This window comes from Sinohyriopsis cumingii, chromosome 18, assembly GCF_028554795.1.
Source record: "Sinohyriopsis cumingii isolate HCF-2022 chromosome 18, ASM2855479v2, whole genome shotgun sequence".
Classification (NCBI taxonomy): Eukaryota; Metazoa; Mollusca; class Bivalvia; order Unionida; family Unionidae; genus Sinohyriopsis; species Sinohyriopsis cumingii.
The window spans coordinates 63,649,942-63,671,275 of record NC_142978.1 but is presented as its reverse complement, the minus strand read 5'-3'; the positions used below and the strand labels follow the sequence as shown (position 1 = coordinate 63,671,275).

General features: G+C 36.7%; 1 pseudogene; it reads left to right on the top strand.

The window, feature by feature from the left end:
• Nucleotides 1-11,721: 11,721 nt before the first annotated feature.
• LOC149776787 (uncharacterized) overlaps nt 11,722-21,334 on the top strand; it is a 29,442-nt pseudogene continuing 19,829 nt past the window's right edge.

The window sequence follows — 21,334 nt, the reverse complement described above, 5'->3', positions numbered from 1 at the left end:
TATATATATATATATATATATATATATATATATATATATATATATATATATATTATATATATATATATATATATATATATATATATATATATATATATATATATATATATATAAAGAGAAATAGATAGATAGATCCGATAGATAGATAGATAGATAGATAGATACTTTCGACCTAAAGAAAGATACGAAGGATTTCGTATAGGTATGCTATTAAAATGTATTGCATAAAGATAACCATCCATTGCCTATCTGTCGGTTCAAATTCAGTGTCACCGATTTTCTTTCATGCATTTCCTTCTATCCTGGTTGTAAAATAATTTAATCAAGTGTATAGTGTTTATTTCTACCCAAGCAACTCAGTTTATTTCACAGGCTATTTGTGGCGATTATAAATTGTATTTTACCTTGTAAAATATTAAATTCTTTTGTAATGTATTTGTACGGCTACAGTAATTAATTCTGTTTGTATGGGCCTCACGTTAGTCTGAATATTTTTCGAATGTAAAGGCCATTCAATTTCTGCATAAACCACGGCCTCCTCGGAGATTGAAATTAAACATTGCTTATTATCTGTGCTCAGTGTCGGTGAAATATCTTGTAAACCCTTTTTAATATAATTTGTGCAGACTATGCCTTCGAAAAGATCTATTATTACCCGTCATGAAACATGTGCTTACTGAATACAAGCATCGTGGAAACCTTTTGTAAGTTAAGTGTAATAAATTTTGTCGTAGCCTCAATGGTGCAAGCCCACAACATATACCAACCCTTTTAAGGGTGGAAAAGAATATTTTAATTTGTTCGCCAGTCTTTCAAAGGGTTTACGTATTGTTTCTTTTTTCGTTTACTTGAACCTTATGTTATGTTAATACTGAACATGGAATACTGGGAAATTATACATGTATTCATTATACATTTTCAAAGATGCACAGATTATTCAATGGGTTCCATATAAAAGCTGTCAGTTGTAAACCTAACATTCAAATTAGAGGAAAGGAGAATGGTTGAGTTTAGAATGGTTTAATAGAAAGGTGTCGTATTGGCTATTTTTGTCAACGCATAGGATGTAATATTATAAATATCACAACGGTTTCCTCTGAAATAAGAAATCACTCGTCTTTCTCATCTTTGTAACACCCTCAAAGTTTATGCTTTCAAATATATATATATATATATATATATATATATATATATATATATATATATATATATATATATATATATATATATATACAGATAGATAGATGGATGGATATTTTATAGAACACTTACATCAAACAGAAAGACATTTAAATTTTGTATATATGTTCTTGGTCACCATCGTCAATTTTTCTATCATCAAAACTCGCTCACCCTATCGCTCTGGTGACCTAGTGGTTAAAGCGTCCGCTTCGGGTGCGGGAGGTCGCGGGTTTGAATCCCGGCCGAGTCATACCAAAGACGTATAAAAATGGTACTTACGGCTGCCTCGCTATGCGCTCAGCATTAAGAGGTTTGTATCAGGTGTTAGGATAATGTGACTGGGTGGAACATCATGCTACATGTCTGCGGCATGATGCCCCAGTGCTAGACATCATTATAAACTGCCACACTGCACATATCGTAGAGATATGACTGAAAATTGTTAAAGCTACCTTACAAATCCAAATCACACACACGCACACACACACACACACACACACACACACACACACACACACACACTCTAAAAACTCGTTCGTGATTCAGACAAACTGGGTATTGTGGATGGTTAAAGCTGGATGTAGAATATCTTATTGGCATTTTGCAGATCATGATGTACCAGTGTCTGTAAAATCAGCATATGGAATTTAAGTTTACCTTCAAATACACAATTAGTTTCTGATTCCAAAATCCCCATACCTTATGACATTGCATTTAAGCCAGATAAGAACATGGAAGATCTTTAAAAAAATCAACAAATGTGCAATACGTTTACAATGACTTCTTAGATCATGATTCAACGTAAATGAACGAAAAAATAAACACTAGTTAATAATGAAGAAGAACAACAATTGAAACAAATGAACGAAATATTTAGGTAATACACACATAAATTCTTGAATCGGAATGGTACTAAATCACACTAAAATCAGTATACTTTGTTAATTATAATAATGTCAATCCATAGGAACGTATGAGGTGGATATACTGTTCTCTGCAAAATAAAAACGCATTGACCAATGATGATACTGAAAAGTTAAATCAAACCATCAGATCACTTGTGATTCACATATCATTTGGTCAAGTTCCAAACGAAACATTGATTAAACATTTTGTTTCGTCAGTATCAGACACTGCTGAAAAATTAATAGAACTATTAATTTTAGGCAAGCCAAGTTATGACTCATATAAATCATTATGGGAGAATTTCACCAATACAAAGCTTATTGGAAATGACATTGGTGGCGACGGTATTGTGCTTTCGAGTTACATGGTAATGAAAAGTTTAGTATTGTTGGCTACAACAAATTTAAACAATCATCTGGTATTTTTAAACTCTGATTAAACGCGACTATGAAATACAGATCTTGTCAAAAACGAATGATTGCAGAATCTGTAGTTACTTGTAAAGAAATGCACGTAAATAAATGAAGCGACTTGAATAAAAGGCATGACGATAATAAGTAAAATAAATTGGTGATAGCATTGTAATTATAAATCCGCATAATTCACAGTGACCATGAAAGAAACAAATCACTTATATTGACACAAATTTTGCAGAAGTTGGTCTAGTTTACATTTGCCGAAATAGGTGATGAATTCTTGACCTTTGTTTTACTGTATCAATATATCGGATCAAGACTGCAAAGAATAACATAATTAGTGGGAAAACATAATGACATAATCAGATAAGATAAAAGCACTTTTCCCAGTTGCTTTCACGGTCCATGCAGGGGCGTAGCGACCATATAGCAAGAATATGTCTCGTTGAAAAATAATTTTTGACCATCTGTTTTTCAGCTGTATCGATATTAGGGGAACACACCTCTATGTAACAGGTTCTTATTGATCAGACACTTTATTATGGGAAGACACGCTACGTATGGCCATCCTTGAGTACGTAATAATTCACACAAATCATCATTTTCATCTTTAAATACCCTACTAATTTTGACAATATCAGTCCAATTTACTTTCACTAACTGCATCTTCATTTCCTTATATGTCTGTATATGTTGTATTTGTATAATAGGAGGTTATAAGATACATAATGTTGTCTTTGTATAATAGGAGGTTATAAGATACATAATGTTGTCTTTGTATAATAGGAGGTTATAAGATACATAATGTTGTCTTTGTATAATAGGAGGTTATAAGATACATAATGTTGTATTTGTATAATAGGAGGTTATAAGATACATAATGTTGTCTTTGTATAATAGGAGGTTATAAGATACATAATGTTGTCTTTGTATAATAGGAGGTTATAAGATACATAATGTTGTCTTTGTATAATGGGAGGTTATAAGATACATAATGTTGTCTTTGTATAATAGGAGGTTATAAGATACATAATGTTGTATTTGTATAATAGGAGGTTATAAGATACATAATGTTGTCTTTGTATAATAGGAGGTTATAAGATACATAATGTTGTCTTTGTATAATAGGAGGTTATAAGATACATACATAATGTTGTCTTTGTATAATAGGAGGTTATAAGATACATAATGTTGTCTTTGTATAATAGGAGGTTATAAGATACATAATGTTGTCTTTGTATAATAGGAGGTTATAAGATACATAATGTTGTATTTGTATAATAGGAGGTTATAATATACATTTAGTTCATATTTCTTTTGTATCTTTAAATTTATCTAATCTAGTTTGAAATTCACTTGTTATTGAAACAGTATGAGCCGTTTTAATTTGTTTACGTTTGCTTTATATATGTCTTTGTTTAATAGGAGGTTCTAACATATCGTTTATACATCGTTTGTGTCTTTACGTTTATTTAAACTAGCTTGAAATTCACCTCTTATTGAAAACGTAGGGACCATTTTAACTTAGTTTAGTTTTGAAACGATAATGGGAAAAATACATTTTGCTGATATAATTTTAGCTTAATCCTCCAGCTTGCTTATCAACAGAATCAACTCTTGATGTATTTTCACCTGAGTAATGGCTTGTTTTCTTCCTTACGTATATGTTTACTTTGTTTCCATTAGTGTCGTAAATAAATTTGAAATGTGTTGTCTACAATTGTTTTAAAATCATTTCTGTATTGTTGCTCATCAGTATTCAGAGTTCTAAAACTTTAGGTTTATAATTATTAACTAATTCTACTTTACGGCTTTGTCGAGGACTTCCCAATACGTTATTCAATGTGTTAATATCAGCACAACCGCGATTATTCCAGCATGAACATAGTGATTTTATTGATTTTATTTGTCAATATCAGGATCATGTGTTATGCATTTTAAAATGAATTACACCAACTTCTATCATTTTTTTCAAATGACAGATAAACAAACTCAGAATAAATTAGATTTGATTGAAGAGAAAACTAACAGAATCCTCGTTACCCTAACTAACACTGAATAATGCAAGCAAATTTTGAAAATTAGAATCAGTATAGCAAATGAAACAGACGTAACAGGTAAAATTTAAATTGACAAAGATTTAGAAAAGTAGATGAAAAAGTGCGATGTATGCAAAGTCAGTAAAGGTTTCAGAGTCTTTGTCAGATGCCATTGTCATAAAACACTGCCGTTGATTAATTTTATTTACCAAGTGATGATTGGAATAAATTACAGACATTGGCTGTATCGTTAACCCAAATTGAAGTAAACATGTTTACCATTAATAATGATCTGAATATAGAAAAATATCATGCACTATCGTATGTTGTTTACAAATTGAATGTTACTAGTTAGGTTGATTATGAACAAAAGTTGGCTACAAAATACCGATGTGCATACTATATAATCATGGAGAAAAGCCAAGAAATAATACAAATTAAAAACACACAATACTGTCTCGTACTCTGCGTGAAATATAATCCACAATTGCTGACTTAAATTTCTGTAAGTTATAGAGCTACCATACAAGCATGCAAATCTTAGTCGTCTACTTCTTTATTTAACATAACATACTTGTTAAATGCATAATGTTTACAATGTTGACATTTTGTACCTCTCGTTTTATATGTCAGTGATTGGTCTTTGTAAGACAACTAATACATAAAATGTCCATTAAGTTATTAGCCAGTAGCTAATTTGCAATAGTAAACCTTACAGATGTGTATACTATCTTAGTACTGTGATAATTGGAGAAATAAACCACTGTTGATTCATAGATCGTACCATTAACTGAAGACTTTGCCTTGTTTGATGTCGTACAAACGTTGTAGTGTATTAGTAAGGTGTGGGGACCTGGAATCAACTGGTTAATTACTGTTCATTTCTGGTCATTTCATATCCTATGTCATAACGAAATAAGTTCACCATTTTCAACATAGAATCAAAAGTTCATAGACGAAATTAATGTACCGTTGCACGTTTTTCTAGAAGCTGTAAAATCATTAATTCAATCTCTAATGTTAAAAAGCAAAACATGGGTATAATAAAACAAAATAAAAACTCGTCATTAATCGCATGTTAATATCTGCTGACGAGAGACGACACGTCAGATCACAAATTACTCTGAAGACTGTCCACAAGAATTTTGAAAGTTTCTATCCAGGGTAATATGACACCCCAGTTGCCAAGTCCTCTGCTATCAACATCCATTTGCTAATGGATCTGGCTGTTATTAACTATCATATTCATCCATCGAATAATGATATTATCTATCGTATTCATCAGACAACTTTTTAAAAAAATAAAAACTAAACATGTGTACGAATTTGAATCTGCTTTTGATTTCAGAATATGCCAAATTTCCTATGTAATTATTAATATATCTTTTAATTGAAGTTGTAATGAAAAGGAAGATCAATTTCAAAAGTTCTATTTTCGGTCTTAATTTTAGCCTGCAAAAGCTGCTACAGGACACACGGTACTAACTGTATGGAAAAATGGTAATCAGCCTGGAAATGGGTGAACATAAAATAGACTAAATATGGGTTTGGCTGGCTAGGATTGGTTAATAATGTTAAGTTATTGTTTAGGAAAAAGAATCTTTTGAAAGCTTATCCTTGTTGTAACTGAAAAATAGAGACAATGTTTTATTGATGGAATTTCAGTCCTTAAACAGTCTTGAGTTTTGAACACTCATTACTGAAATTAGCACCTGACTCTTTAGTGCGGAATTGAAAGCACATGTTTTAAACAGATGTAGGTCCAGAAAATCCCGCGGCTCATATCCTTTTCTCTACACATAAGTTGACATTCAGATTTCATCTATACTGATAAATATAGATTTGATCATGAACACTCAGAAAATTAAAGTTACTCAATTGTTAATATCATGGTGTTTGCATAGTTTTATTATGGGAACTGAATCAGTACCGTGCGTTCTACAATTTCGTTGTTATGCAAGTGATCCTACATAAGAGATTCGTATGTAATAAGTATGGTATAGAAACATTTTCTTCATCATTTGTCGGCTATGTTGGAGTTTCTTAAATTATGTCGCAATCTTTTTGTTCTTGAAATGTATATCCGTTAAAATTAAAAAAAAATGCAGTTCCATCATTCTTTGAGACTGAACAAATTCGAAATCGACGGGAGATCTCAATGTAGTTATAATCTCTTCAAGAAACTAATTTTGTGACTGGAAAAACAAAACAAGAACACGGCATTTCTAACAGAATGGAATGCCCATAAGCAAGACAGTAATTATTATATGACATACACTATTTGCAGCTGCATTTTTTGCACACAGTATGTGGCATTAATAGCTGTAGGTATATAGTTGTTAATACCAGCCACAGCCAGTAGCTAGGCTTGTTCATAGCAGAGGGCTCTTTATCTGAGGGTTATGTTACCATGGATACAAACTATCTAAATTCTTGGGGACTGTCCAAAGAATAAATTATATTATTCTTACCACAGTCATTGAGAAAGAATGACAAAAATGTCAGGCGTATTTGTCCTTGCTTATCTGTGATATATATCTGGTAAGATGATCCAGCCTTTTTGTTATTTTATAGCGGTATGATTTTTAGGTAATGACGTACATTTGTAGGGTACAATGGTTAGGTATCGTGTAAACATATTTCCTGTTTATCATCGTTTGGTTTTAGAGGGTCAAACTGTTTACTATATGGGCTCTAGTCAAAATGGAACATCAAGAAAAACAAGAACAACACGGACAATAACTTCAATAGAGACTGATCTCAAAATCTTAAAGTCTGTGCAGACAATAAAATTGTTCAACAATGCCATCTGGTGAGCGGTTTTCAAAGAAATGTGATCCTTAACTGTATATCTTCCATTTGTAAATATGCAACAATAAAAAGAAAACCATAAACGGTTGATTATTTGATAACAGCATTAAGTTGTACCATTATTTGACAGTTACTTTTCAGTGCGTTGCGGGCTGATTTGGAAAATGAAATGTTAGCGGCTATGCCATTTATTTTACAAACGACAATCCATTACAATCGTCGATTAATGATTTCTCTCTTTCCCTTCCCGTTTGAATCGGTCTAAGAAGACGGCCACGTAATTGCAAAGTTCCACATCTTGTTTGCACAAGATCCCTCAAATACTATTCTTATTAATGGCACATGATGTGGGAGATTTTCTTCAAAGACCATTTGTATTCAGCAGTATTTCAGATCTTCGAATGCTAGCTTCTAGTCATAATTAATTTTCATTCACGAGAAACACAAAGTTTGGGTCAGACTACTCACGGTGAGGAATTTTATTCTTGGGCTTGGAGACATAAAAATGAGTTTCAGGTACAATCGATTACGAGACATTCTCTTGTATATCAGAGTTTATAGCATTATTACTTCTCTTATGTCTACGAACTATTTGTTTGGCTCAAAGTTTACTTACCCTATTTCACAAACCAACATCCATCTAACAAATTCTCACCATTTCAGAAATCTGAGATTTGTCTTGCAGGTGAAATCAAGACATACCTTTATATTTGTAATATGAATAACAACGACAGCCGTCAGTCCATTTGATATCCACGTCTTGCTTATAAACCCACTGAATTCGCAGACTACTAATGAAGGACTGTTAGATAAGGATCGTATTTAATGGGTTTCTTTTGAAACAAACCTAATTTAAGATCACTCTTTTATAGTATGATATTTCACCCATTATTCAAAGTTAATTATCCTTTACAATACTACCCATGGAACTCCACTACAAATATTGATTTTAGAGATTAATGTAGGAGCTGACTATATGTTAGATTGTAGCTTATTATATGTTTGATAACGAGATATTGCGTGATAGTGACACAATTATATCGCCATACTGGCGATATCCCTCGTATTGTAAATGTGGCTGTATAGCCTTAGTCATGTTCCCACTGCCCTTGATTATTATATTTTTCATATTTAATTATTTTTCCTTCATTTTCTCTCTTTCCTTTTTCTCTCCCTCTCGACATCGAGTGAGCACTGAGGAAATCAAAACAAGCCTGAACATAAAACAATTCCTAAAAACAATAATGCTCCACTTCTCATCAAGTAGATTTTAAATCGGCTTGTTCAAACATGTTTTCACATGAATGATCTGATAAAAGATTGATTGAATTTACCTTGGTATGTCTCTGATCAATGATTAATGTATAATGTTACCTAATGTCAAAATACACCAGAGACAAGCGATACAAATTTAATGGCAAAACTTGTGTTAATACAACATAACACCCTGCTGACTTGCGGTTGTAGTTTTCAACACCTTGATACGAGAGATGGTAAACACTGAATAAATCCATCAGGAAAGAATAATAATTGCAAACCGTAATCAAGGAACTCTGGAAATTATAGTGAGATAACTGCTACATATCAAAACTGAAAGATTTCAAATTACCATAACTCAAATTTGAATTCAGACAGAATAAAATACGTACGCTTACCATGAATTCACAATCTTTAGTTTAATGATGTCTCTCTCTGAGGGATTTCAGATTCTACTACTCTTTAACTATAACTTTCCTAACTATATGCACAAGAAATGAGCCAACGAAGAATATTCTCTTCATTTGATTTGGTACAAGAACAGTAATTATTTTAATAAAATACACTTTTCAGAGCAAACATGTCCTAATGTTGCCGTCATTAATTCACCAATGTTCCAATCTAAGTAAAGTTTGCAAGGAAGGAAATGTTTTGTTAAGAAGAAAAATAAACTATCTGACATTAACCGTTCCTTGAAGCATTGCGTTAGGTTTAAACGACGTCCAAATATTCAGTTTAGAATTAAGAAATGCCACCTCTTAATTCATTTTCCGAAGTCGCAAGTAATTCCGTTCATTCTCGGGATTGCTCTAAATGTAGTGATGTGATACATTCGACAAATTCCGTTAGTGATTAATTTAATAACAACATTTTCACGTGGCTGACAAATTGATTCAAGAGGGAATGAGGAGGGGTAGGACTACTTTTTTAAGCGATTATGAGAAGCAAAAGTGTGCATTAGATAACAATAAGGCTCGGGTAAACATTGGTATTTTGCTGGAACACTTTATACTTTAAATAACGATTTTGGGCTGTAGACCAAGCCATTCGATGAGGATTTCCATCACAAGTGGTAATAATAAAACACGGACTTAAAAATAGTATACGTCAGTAATGCCTTTAAAGAAGCAATACACGTAAACGCTAGGCCTAGTGCAGCATCATATAAAAAGCAAAGCGAGAATAACGTATCACATCAGGAACATTTACCGTATCCGACATAGCATGGTGCTGGAATCATGTGTTTACAATGCTGATGCTACCAAATGTTGTGTTCCAGCCTTCGACTGAATTCGGTAGACCCATGCATGTTGTCTATCAGCATCTTATTAATTCGTGTGAAGGAGAAATATGCGATTCATCATGTGATGAAACGACGATATTATATAGTTTTAATGAAACCCTACGATATCTAGGACTATTATCTTTCAAGATTCAGTAGTATTCCGATCATTTGGCAATGACAACATTTTGTACGTAACGGCGGCATTGGGACTTTACGTGTTATTCGGATAATTGGATGTACAAAAATTATCGGAAAAATACAAAATATTGTCTAAATTATAAACGTCTGTAACTTCTTGTTATCAATGCAGTAATAGGACTTACCGGTGTTCACATCGTGTTAACCTTATCGACACAAACATAATACAAATATTTATGCTGGTGAAAGTTTACCGATTTAAATATACAATAAAATTAAAATAATGGGTTTTAGTCACCTACGTATGGAATGGAAGCACGTTATGAGTAGTAAAAAAAAAGGTTTCAGCTTTGCCCTTGACAAATTTCCATATATATATATATATATATATATATATATATATATATATATATATATATATATATATATATATATTAAAAGCAAGTAGATATGTTCAATATTTCACGGACAACAAATTGAGAGGACCATCCGTGTGTGCATCTGAATGTGGCTTCGAGATCCTCGCAGTCTCAGTAATATTCTTTTATATAGTAAAGGCTTTCAAAAGACTTTTCAAACTCTATGATGTCGATGTAAATAGTGCCGATCCGTTCGTTAGACTGTTGAAGAATCTCTCTGACTTTGAAAGTATGGTCTGTGCAGTTTTTCTTTTGCCTGAACTATTTGTTGCTTGAAGATAATTTTGTCCACTGAAGCTGAAATTCATTTGGACATGTCTCTCCTGAAGTTCTTGTTTGTGAGGAATAGCAGTGTAATCCCTCGTCATATCGATTTCTACATCTGATGGAAAAGTCTACAGATGATCTTGGGTGATTCGTCATCCTCAGCTTACTGCATATCTGAGCAGATTCCATTGACATCAGGCACTTTTTAGATTTGTTTACAGTCCCTTTATGGCTTCTTATTTAAATTCAGCCTCAGCGATACAGCCTAGGTTGACGTTATGATCATCCACTGCTGATTAAATGTCCGCTACGTTCGGTGGCTCTGATCCGTGTAAGATGCTTTGGAAGTGCTACGTCCATCCTGAGATCTTCTGCCTCAAGTGAAAGATGAGTTTGTCTACTTTGTCTTTCATCAGTAGGTTATGGTTTGTTCGACTCATGCTCTTTAGGTGTCTGGTGATTTAATACCGAGTCTTCATGTCCTGCTTACCATCTGCTTCCTCTGCTTTTGTTTCAAGCCCTTCACAACGAAATTTCTCTCATCGTTTTATGTTCTGTTCTACACTTCCTTGTATAATCTTTGGATATCCTTTATCCGCATGTGTTTCTTTATCTCTTTCCTCCTTCAGTCACCCTCCATGTAGACTAAGACAACTAGAACTTAAAACCCCACTTAGCCCAGTGTGATAGCGTCTGTATAAATACTCTTAACCTTTGTGAATCATAAGTCTTTAAGTGCCAATGATAGTATGTTTGTGTGAATAAAATGGAGAATCAGTACTTGTATTCAGCACTACACATTGAGATGTTTCGTTTACGTCAGCATCTCTACGTTGGAGGATGTTTTCCGGCACGTCCGCGCTTAACGAATATAAAGTAATGCATTCACCAGTCCTTCCAGCTACAGGAGGCGCTATACCTTTTATTTTACCAGCTACCGCTGTAATATCAGTACCTGTACTATGGGCCCTCAAGGCTCTAGGTAGGGCTCTAGCAATAAGATGGAGCCTGAGGACAGGCAGAAAGTGAATTACCTTGTTAATGGTGTGGGATTCAACGATAGAGGATCAAGTCCAACAAGGATTGATGTGAGAAGCAGCTAGAACTGTGAATACTAGGAAGAGAGCGAAGAGGAGAAAAGAGGCTCGGAGAAGGGTTATAGACCAGTCTTCACCTAACCCAGAAATTCCAGTTCAAAAGCAGAGATGAGGCAAGAACATAGCGATTTGACGAGTAGTAGTCTCACTCCTACCAGCACGCTGCGGCATCCTATAACCTTCGACGGTGAAGCACAGACAAATAACCCATAACCTAGCACCAAACCAGATATAGGCAACATCTTCGAGTCTTCTCTGCAACATGAAATAGACGAAGAAGCAGAGATAAAATAGGCTGAAGTGTAGGAATGCCTCCCAGACAAACAGACTACAATATATGGGGCTACAACCATCGTTGTAAGATAAGATGAAAGCCGGTCACTTTGTCAGTTTTTATGAAGTATATAGCTTGCGATCGCTGAGAACTCAGAAACCCCAACCTGTCCAATGGCATTTTGGAGGTCGGATCCTGAGCAAATTTTATCAGGAAGCATACCAGAATCACTCCATTTCATGCTTTGTCGAGGCTAAGGAGTAGCTTTCAGAAATGCATGATCTAGTCCCATTTCCGGGAGCAAGGTTTGATGGGACTCGTGCCTGGCGGAATGTGTTGAAAAATACGTTACCAGTAAGAAGTATAATGTGCCGCAGAGAAAATATCCCTTCTTAGGGCTAATATTGAAATTGCCATATCGGGGTTTTCATTTTGGCTAGAAAACCCATTTCGATATCACTGATTTGAAAAAACAAACATGACCTCTTTGCGCCCTCCCAAAATATTGCTTCAAAATTATCGACCGTAACCTCAAAATGTGTCTTGACCACTTAGTCCTACAATCTGGAATTGCATTTTCGAAATAATAATGTACACTTTCTCAGTTCTAAAATTCTTTGTGTTGGGAAAATGTACAGCTAATAAGTGTGACTTTAATTAACATATGTGGCTGACACACAACATGTAATTGTGCACATCTTTACTTAGCTTGCTTGGCAGAATTCGATAAATAAGAGTTTCGTGGAGTTCGAGAAAGTTCCAGTTGACGTTTGGGGCCTCCAACCCGACTTTCTCGTCCTTCGACATCCTTCCCTCTCCTGGATATGTTTGTTCCTACATTTTGAGACACACACAAAGCAAAGCCCAAGACTCGTGCCTTGATGCACTCTGGACTGGATGTCATTAGGTAGTTGACCATTTAATCTTTTTTAATTTAATCCCCGAATGAGTATGCCTAGCTTGCCGAGTAGGGATAGCTGTTTGAGTGGGCTAAGCTCCCACCCCTTGTGGAATTAATTATTGCGAATGGCACACACGCTTTGTAATTAAATAGTATGTGATACTTGCTTAAGCGGGGGTTTCTCTTTCCAGCCTGTACGAGAAATTAGGAATTCAGCAGTACTGGAATTAACGCTTTATAGATACCCGAATGTGCGATCACGAAGTAAATTGAAGATCAGTCAGTCAGTCATTCCAGCTAACAGAGCACGAAGCAAATTTAAAAAGAAGAAACGGAGCCAGCAGCGGTGATAATCTTGGCGCACTGAAGGGACTCGGCCTTAAAGTCACTTCGTGCTCGAGTCTGAGAGCTCACGAGAAGATTTGAGACAAACATCAAGCAAGATATAATAAGACAGGGACAAGGAGAACGAACGACGAGTCTACAGAGGGAACTTAAAGACTCACAGACCCGACCGACATCAAGCACCCCACCCCACCATGGAGTTTCAATCTACAAGACCTCCACCCATACCTCCAATATCAACACATACACCCAAAGTAAGATAAGTGAATCCTACTTAAAAAGGGGACTAGGCATGGGGAAAAAGACAATAAGAGAGGTAACAAAAGAGTCAGAATACAATGCCCCAACCACCCCAAGAAAACAACGTCAGAGAGCAATGTCAGATAATGCATTAATACCTTTCAGCCACAACAACAACATCTTCGACCTCAATAACAGTTACTGCTACTTCCATAACAACTTAACCTGCATGTACAATACTGGAAACAACCCCGCCACGACAAGATAAACCAATGGATAAGACTCAACAGCAGCCGTCCACCAAAGGATACATTTCGCGGAATATCTAATCTTTTACGTGGAACAGTGTGGGATCGGCATTCTCTTATATAAAAAAACAGGATAACAGCCCAACAACATACCGAGGAGCTACGGAGAGCCATAGAGTTAGCATCAAAACAAGAGAGAGGGCGAATATAGAGTAAGTAATTTCCCCCACGTTGCCGAGGATGTAAAGGGTTGAGGCGGAAAAAGACAGCAACATAAAGTAAAAGTGGTGCAGGAGGTGACTACCAAGCGTGAGGAAGAGAAAAATCCCAAATTGCAACAAAAGCAGCATCAATAACAGATCAATAACATCATCAGTGTCAAGAAAGCAGGATAAAATAAAGGGACCACCACCAGCAATGACAGAAAAACAAAACTAGCTGTCGAAACAAAAGCAAAAGCCGACTGTTAGACAAATGGCGCAGTCGGTGGACTATATCGTTGATCAAATCGAAAAGAGGGGAATGGGTATCCTCCACAGAGATAATGAAGTGGCGGAACAACATACAGAGGGTTTGAGGACTCTAATGGATGCAACTAAGAGACAACAGGGAGAAGGTCGACTTAACAGATCAACGAAACCCAAGTTCATGCATGCAGCATGCAAACATCAGTTCACTAGAGGACAAGAACTATACGTGTCCAGTTCCCCTAGTGATATTGATCACCATTGAACCGGTTAAGGTCCATGGCATCCAGGCGCAACCCATCCCGTACCGACCAGAGTCAAAATCGTGTGATAGCGGACATTATCACCCACTACAAGACCTATGGGAGAATGAAAGAAAAATTTATGCCGCCCGAACATCTGATGCTGTTTCTGTTCCCACCACAATCCGAGGTTGGATTACAGCCCTTTTAAGGGCTACAAACCAAACTTGTCTTTAGTGTTCAAGGATTTTCATTTTGGCTTGAAAACCCAATTTTATATCAACTGATATTATAATCAAATAGGATCCTTTCTTATGCACCGTTTGAAAAGAGAACTTAACTATACCCAACCAAGGCTGCAAAACTTCACTGGGTCACCTAGACCTGATGGCTTTTGTTTCGGGAAAGGAAAGTACAATTTGTCAACAAAATTTCTAAATTAGATAGTGTAGGAAAATTGTAACTACATAGCGTGATCTTAATTATAATATTTGGCTTGCACACAATTGACAGTAGGGAATAGCCCATTTAGTTAACTGGGTAGAATATAGTACTATATAACGTTTGAGCAATCCCCATGACGCGCAGGGAGTCCAGCCAGCGATTTCCTCCATTTCCGCGTCCATGGATACATATCGAGGGACATGCGAATATCAATTGGAGGTTTTTATCCCCTCGACACAGCGCGACAGTAAAACTCAAACAAACAAAAGTTCAAAGAACCGTGCTTGACACGATGGACTGATGTTTTGGTTAGTTCACTCAGGAGACGATTAATTAAGGAGACGCGGTACATGCATAAATAAGTACAGGAGCGTGGCTATTTTCCCCTCCCGTACGATAGATTAAGGTTGCGGTGCATTCATTCTCCTCGCGCACAGCGAAATGGTCATAAGTGACGTAAAATAATGATCAATCATTCAGTAATGTCGGGACCATCGAAAGCAAGGGGTTCGAGCGCAATACAGATCTACGATAACAACACCGATGACAGCATCTTCAAATTAACAGAACCTCCCTAAAAGCCAAACCTCTGAAAACTTACAAAACCAGAAAAGGAAACTGCCAATCAAAGACCCATAAAACAATTTTATTTGTTACAAACACGAGAAAGACAGGAATTAGAAAACAAAACCAAGATTCAGAACAAATAATGAATCCAACTAAGAAGGTTAAAAACCAAGAACCACAAACAGGCGACAACCCAATCAATAAATGAAACAAACAAAAAGTAATCCACTCAAAGTCTCCCCACAGGGAAATATAATTAGGAAGGAATAAATTTAAAAAAACATAGTCAATAAAATCAAACAACTAAACAAACAAAGAAGCAATAACATTCCCTCCAAAAATATACAAATGTTACCCAAGGAACTAGCATTATTCATATCAAGTAGGGAAATATATTTTTAAAAAAAACAGCAGTAGGAGCATAATGTCAGAACATTCAAAAATAATTCGAGGCAGAAATTTTAAAAGCATTCACCCTCGAAACACATTATTGTTATTTGGTGTAAAACCATATAACAAGTAACCAAATGCACCGAAATGCATGGAAATCTACAAGTTTAACTCTTTCCGAGTGACAGTCACCCGTCACTATTCCATGAAGCTGGCAAATTCAACCCACAAATTGGGACAACCTAAATCATTATGCTATCAAGTATTCAAGCTAAGCGAGTCACATAAGAATAAAGCAGTCAATCAGATAACAGACATTGCCAGAATTTGGCACAGAAGTAACAAAGGCAATTTGACTTAAGAACAGGTTTGAAGAGTCTGTGGCAGTTCTACTGGAATTTCACCAAAACGTGCCCTTGCTAATTAGACTGAGTCAGTTAGAAAATTCTACAAAAGTAGCAACCTAAAACCGACTCTGTAATAAATGTAAAGGGTGGAGTCATTACTCCAACAACTATTAAATCAAACAAAGATGTGATTAGATCAAGGGACAACACTCAGTAAACTGTACCTACGCAGGACAAAAATGTGCTAACTGTCAGGGACCGCATCACCCCAAATCACGTGATTGCCCAATAACAACCCGTGAACTTGAGACCATCAACAATATGATGGAGATTAACATCCCATAAAAATGTGAAACCTTAGGTTCGAACAAGAAATACAAAATAACCAAACAACATACACGCCAATCTTTAGGAATGACAAAAACAAATTCCTTAAACAATAATATGAATCCAAAGGCTACTGCTGTCCCCAGTGAGTTAAATATAGTAACCTATCTTAACACCAGAAAGGTTGTCCCAATAACCTCCACCACCAGAAATCAAACAAATGAATAGACAATGAAATCTCAATCGGAAAACTTCATGCACACAGTTAAACAAAGCCAGCAAAGAAAACCCAAGTAAACTTATCACAGTGACTAATATGCTTTAATACATACGGGATGTACTAGACGGATGTACCATACCAAATAACGATAATCTTAGACCCGTCGAGCAAATATGTTCTTTAACGAGCGCCCTGCTTGGCAAATACTTTCTCCATTAGTGACGTTGATCTCAGCTAAAATACACCAACCAATAGTAGTAAACACCTCACTAAGAAATGGAATCAACAAATAGAACACATATCTGGCTGTGAAACTGCAGAGAAATCATGCAGAACATCCCAGAACTAATTATCAAAATAAATAATGAAACAAATACACCTCGTATAATATACATCAATGAGAAACACTTAGACAACAATTCTAAATATATTTCGATCATGTTACTTCAAGCAGAGATCAAAGGGAATAGAGCGAGAGTGATTGGCAACCTTTGTCAGTGACGCACTCTCGAGCGTTGAAGTTAGAACCATTAAGCACATACAAAACACAGGCATAATACCCGATTACCAATCAATAATAAATAAATTTTGACTCAAATAATTAATTTAATCAATATATACGAGCTGGACGGGAGCAAAATCACAGACAGAATCCTAACATAATATTGCCGATACATTGGGTGAATATGGAATTATCTGTGGAGATTGTAATGCCCATAATCAACGATTGAGAGTTACATGGATAGGAGAGGGAGGAACGTCGAAAGGTGGGTCGCTCAGGCCAATCTAGTGGTGCTAAACACCGGAGCCCATATTAGAAAAAGTATAGAAAACAGAGCACTCTCAGCAATGGACCTAACTATATTTACACCCATGAGAGCAGAAAGTACCGATTGGGAAATTAACCAAATATCCTAGGAAGTGACCACTTCCCAGTACTCATCACCCTGGAAAGAACAACTCATATTAGTAAAACATACACTATTCCAATATTAAAATACGACAAAAAGCGGAATGAGCAGCATTTTGATCCATCTGTAATGATATCTCCAACTGTCTACAGTATAGATAAATTCAAGCAAAACATTGTGAAAACATTGTCCCCGGCGCATGAACCAAGCATACCTATACCGGTGGCTGGGGTGGGTGGGTGGGTAGTCCGAAAAAATCTGCCCCGTGGTGGAATGACAAATGCAAGCAGACACGATAAAACATACTAAACGGTCTCAAGACTAACTAAAACATAAGTAGTGAAGTGGGATACCCTACGGACAATGGAAATTCCAGTCAAAACACCCCTGGGACACTCTACGGACAATGGAAATTTAACATGGCGAAAAATCGTGGGACACTCTACGGACAAGGGGAATTAACATGGGAATAAATCGTGGGACACTCTACGGACAAGGGGAATTTAACATGGGAATAAATCGTGGGACACTCTACGGACAAGGGGAATTTAACATGGGATTTTTTTTTAAAAAAAAATTTTTTTAAAAAAAGGGGTAGGCAATTCAAAGACTATCTCTTTTCGAGAAATATGGCTGGCCCTGAAAAGGGCCTTTGGTTTATGTTAATATTCCCTTAACATAAAGGGCATTTGCGACATCTTCTTTTCCTCAAACTTCGTCTTACAGCAGGGCCATACATCAGAGTCCTCTTGAGGCAACCTTGTCTCTCTATATAGACTCTTCTTATCCACAGGCTGCTGTTGGTCCTGTAGACAACGGTCCACTTGGATCGGACATACATGAGCATGTCCGTCCTGAACATCATCGTTGACACAAGGGTTGAAGATTCAACGTCGGTCCACATGTTGAGGCTCCGAGAATAGGTGAATCAATGCAGTGAACGGCGCTTATTTATAGGGACAGAAAGGATTGAAACGGATTGAGTTCATTCACCAATCCTAACACGCGTTACAGAATTTAGTCAGCCCGCATCCAATCCGAAGAGAGCAGTCTGTGACGTCACGTAGTCAATATAGATTCGCTAGCGCTTGTGTGCAGTCAATCTATGCGACAGTGATTCAACATGACGGAAACTCAGAAAACGATCCAGTGGGGTGCACCAGCAGGGGAGACCGCCCAAAAGAACCCTGACTTACTTTCAGAAGAGGTGAATTGGGATTTTGTGGATTTTCTCTCCTCGCAAGAATTTGTTCCGGAACCTTCGTTACCTTCTTCATTACCGCAAGTGGAGAATTTTAGACAGAGACAGAAAGAAGAATTGGAGAAATTTATACAACGACAAAAGGAAGCGGAACAGGCTTTTCTCCTACAGCAACAGCAACAGCAAGAAGAAGAGGTAAGAAAAAAACAACAGCAAGAAGAAGTAGCAGCAAAGAAACAAGAGGGTGAAAATCAAACGGTCACGGTACTGTTGGACATTTTAGCGGAGTTAAGAAGTTTGAAACAAATGTATCAGACTTCTTTATCACGACCGAAGAGAATACGACCTTCCCGAGCTAAACACGTTAACCCTGTGACTAAGCCTACCGTACCACCCTTAGTGATTTCAACCCAATCATTATCATCATCAACATTACGCAGTCCAGAAGTAGGCCTTGGCCGTGGCAAAGGCTTAAGGCAGTTAAAGTTGATTGCTTAAACTCACCCCTACACCATAAAGAAAAAAAGGCCCTTTTCAGGGCCACCCACATTTCTCGAAAAGAAATACAATTTCAATTTGCCAATAACTCAAAAAAAAACTTACCCATTTTACCCTTATAGTACGTGTCTGTGTATGAGTGCGTGAGTGTAGCTTCTTATTTTAAAATCACAACTCAAAGACACTTACCTTATATCATTCATTTATTCTTTTCTCCATTTTTTACAATCCAATTCACAATTCACAACACAACACTTTAATAAAAAGTTCATTGATTTCTCCTTTTTTAGTCTCTCTGTTTTTTGAATTTCTTCACCGTCTCACTCTTTTCCTCTTCTTCTTTCTCCTCGCTTTCTTCCCTTCTTCTTTTCTTCTCGTGTTTCTTTGCCTCATTTAAATAGAATTGTCTTTTTTCTTCCTCTTCTTCCTCTGAAGAATCCCTCTCTTCTTCTGAAGAATTCCTCTTTTCTTCTGACTCCTCTTGTTTCGTTTTGGGGCAATCTGGAGACCAATGTCCTTTTTCTTTACAATAATAACAGGTATCTTGACTTTTGTCTTTTTTATCCCCTGTTTTTTTTCTTTTTTGACGGTCTGGACACTCTGAAGACCAATGCCCTTTCTTCTGACAGATATAGCAAGTATCTTGACTTTTATCTCTAAAGGAAGGAGAGTAGTCCGTAGGCTGGTCTGAAGAGAATTTTCTAATGACCCCTCGCAAAGCTCTGACGAAACGTTCCATCTGGTTAGTCTCTTCCATCGTTGTGCTCGGCTTGAGAGTGAAATGAATAGTGAAAGGACAAGACACGCACCCTTTTATATACGCTGGTCTGCTATGACTATAAAGTAGTTTATGGTGTTTGAACTTGAGTCATTTGACTTTTTGCTTTCAAGATGAAACGATCCCATTCATTCGAGAAGAAAGAAGAAGAAGAAAGTAAGAGGCAGAAACGTGATCTATCGCCTCGTACCAGGGCTGAAATCTTGGCACAAATTCATGCCAGTGATTTTGAAGAGGACATGAGTGAACCAGAATCCGAACCCTCTAAACCAAGTTCATCACCCTTAGTCAACCCTGAAAAGTATTATTCCATTCGAGAGACGGAAAAGCGCTCCTCTAGAAAATTTAAAACCACGGCTTACAAATACACGGTGAAGTTTAAAGATTTCAAGGCTGAAGTGCCGTTAGAGAAAGCAGAAGTGTTCATCACCGAGGTGTGGGATTCTTTGCTCACTACACTCAAGCGACAATGTCAACCCAAAGAAGACGATCGCTTGAGACTTTCCATACAACACGACGGTTTGAAATCCCCTGTTTGGATCGAGTTTAGCACCCCTGCAGAATTGACTGCTTCCAAAGTCATGGACAAGATTCAAAACGTACAACAATCTAATGATCAGTTTGACATCACCGATGGTAAAGCCACACTGGACATGACCCACGTCTCTCCTCCTCAAGGGACAGGACGCAAAAAGATGTTATTGGTGGACGACCTTCGCAACACCAAAACGAGTCTCGTCCGAATTAACAACCCTCAAGACCAGATGTGTTTAGCCCGTGCCATCGTGGTGGGACGAACCTATGCCAACAAGAACGACACGGTAGAATGGAAAAGAACCTGGGACACTATTCAACGTTCCGACCGAGCCAAACAACGAAACGAAGCAGAACTCCTGTTACAACAAGCCGGACTGCCCAAAGACACACCCTGTGGCATTCCTGAGATGCAAAAATTGCAAGATGCCCTAGCTCCACGCTACACCTTGAAAGTGCACCCTCAAGAAATGCGCGGGCCTCTATTGTTTCGAGGCCAAGATTTTAAGGACGGAAAATACATTCATGTTTATCATCACGATGACCATTTCGATACCATTACCAGTATCACCGGATTCCTGGG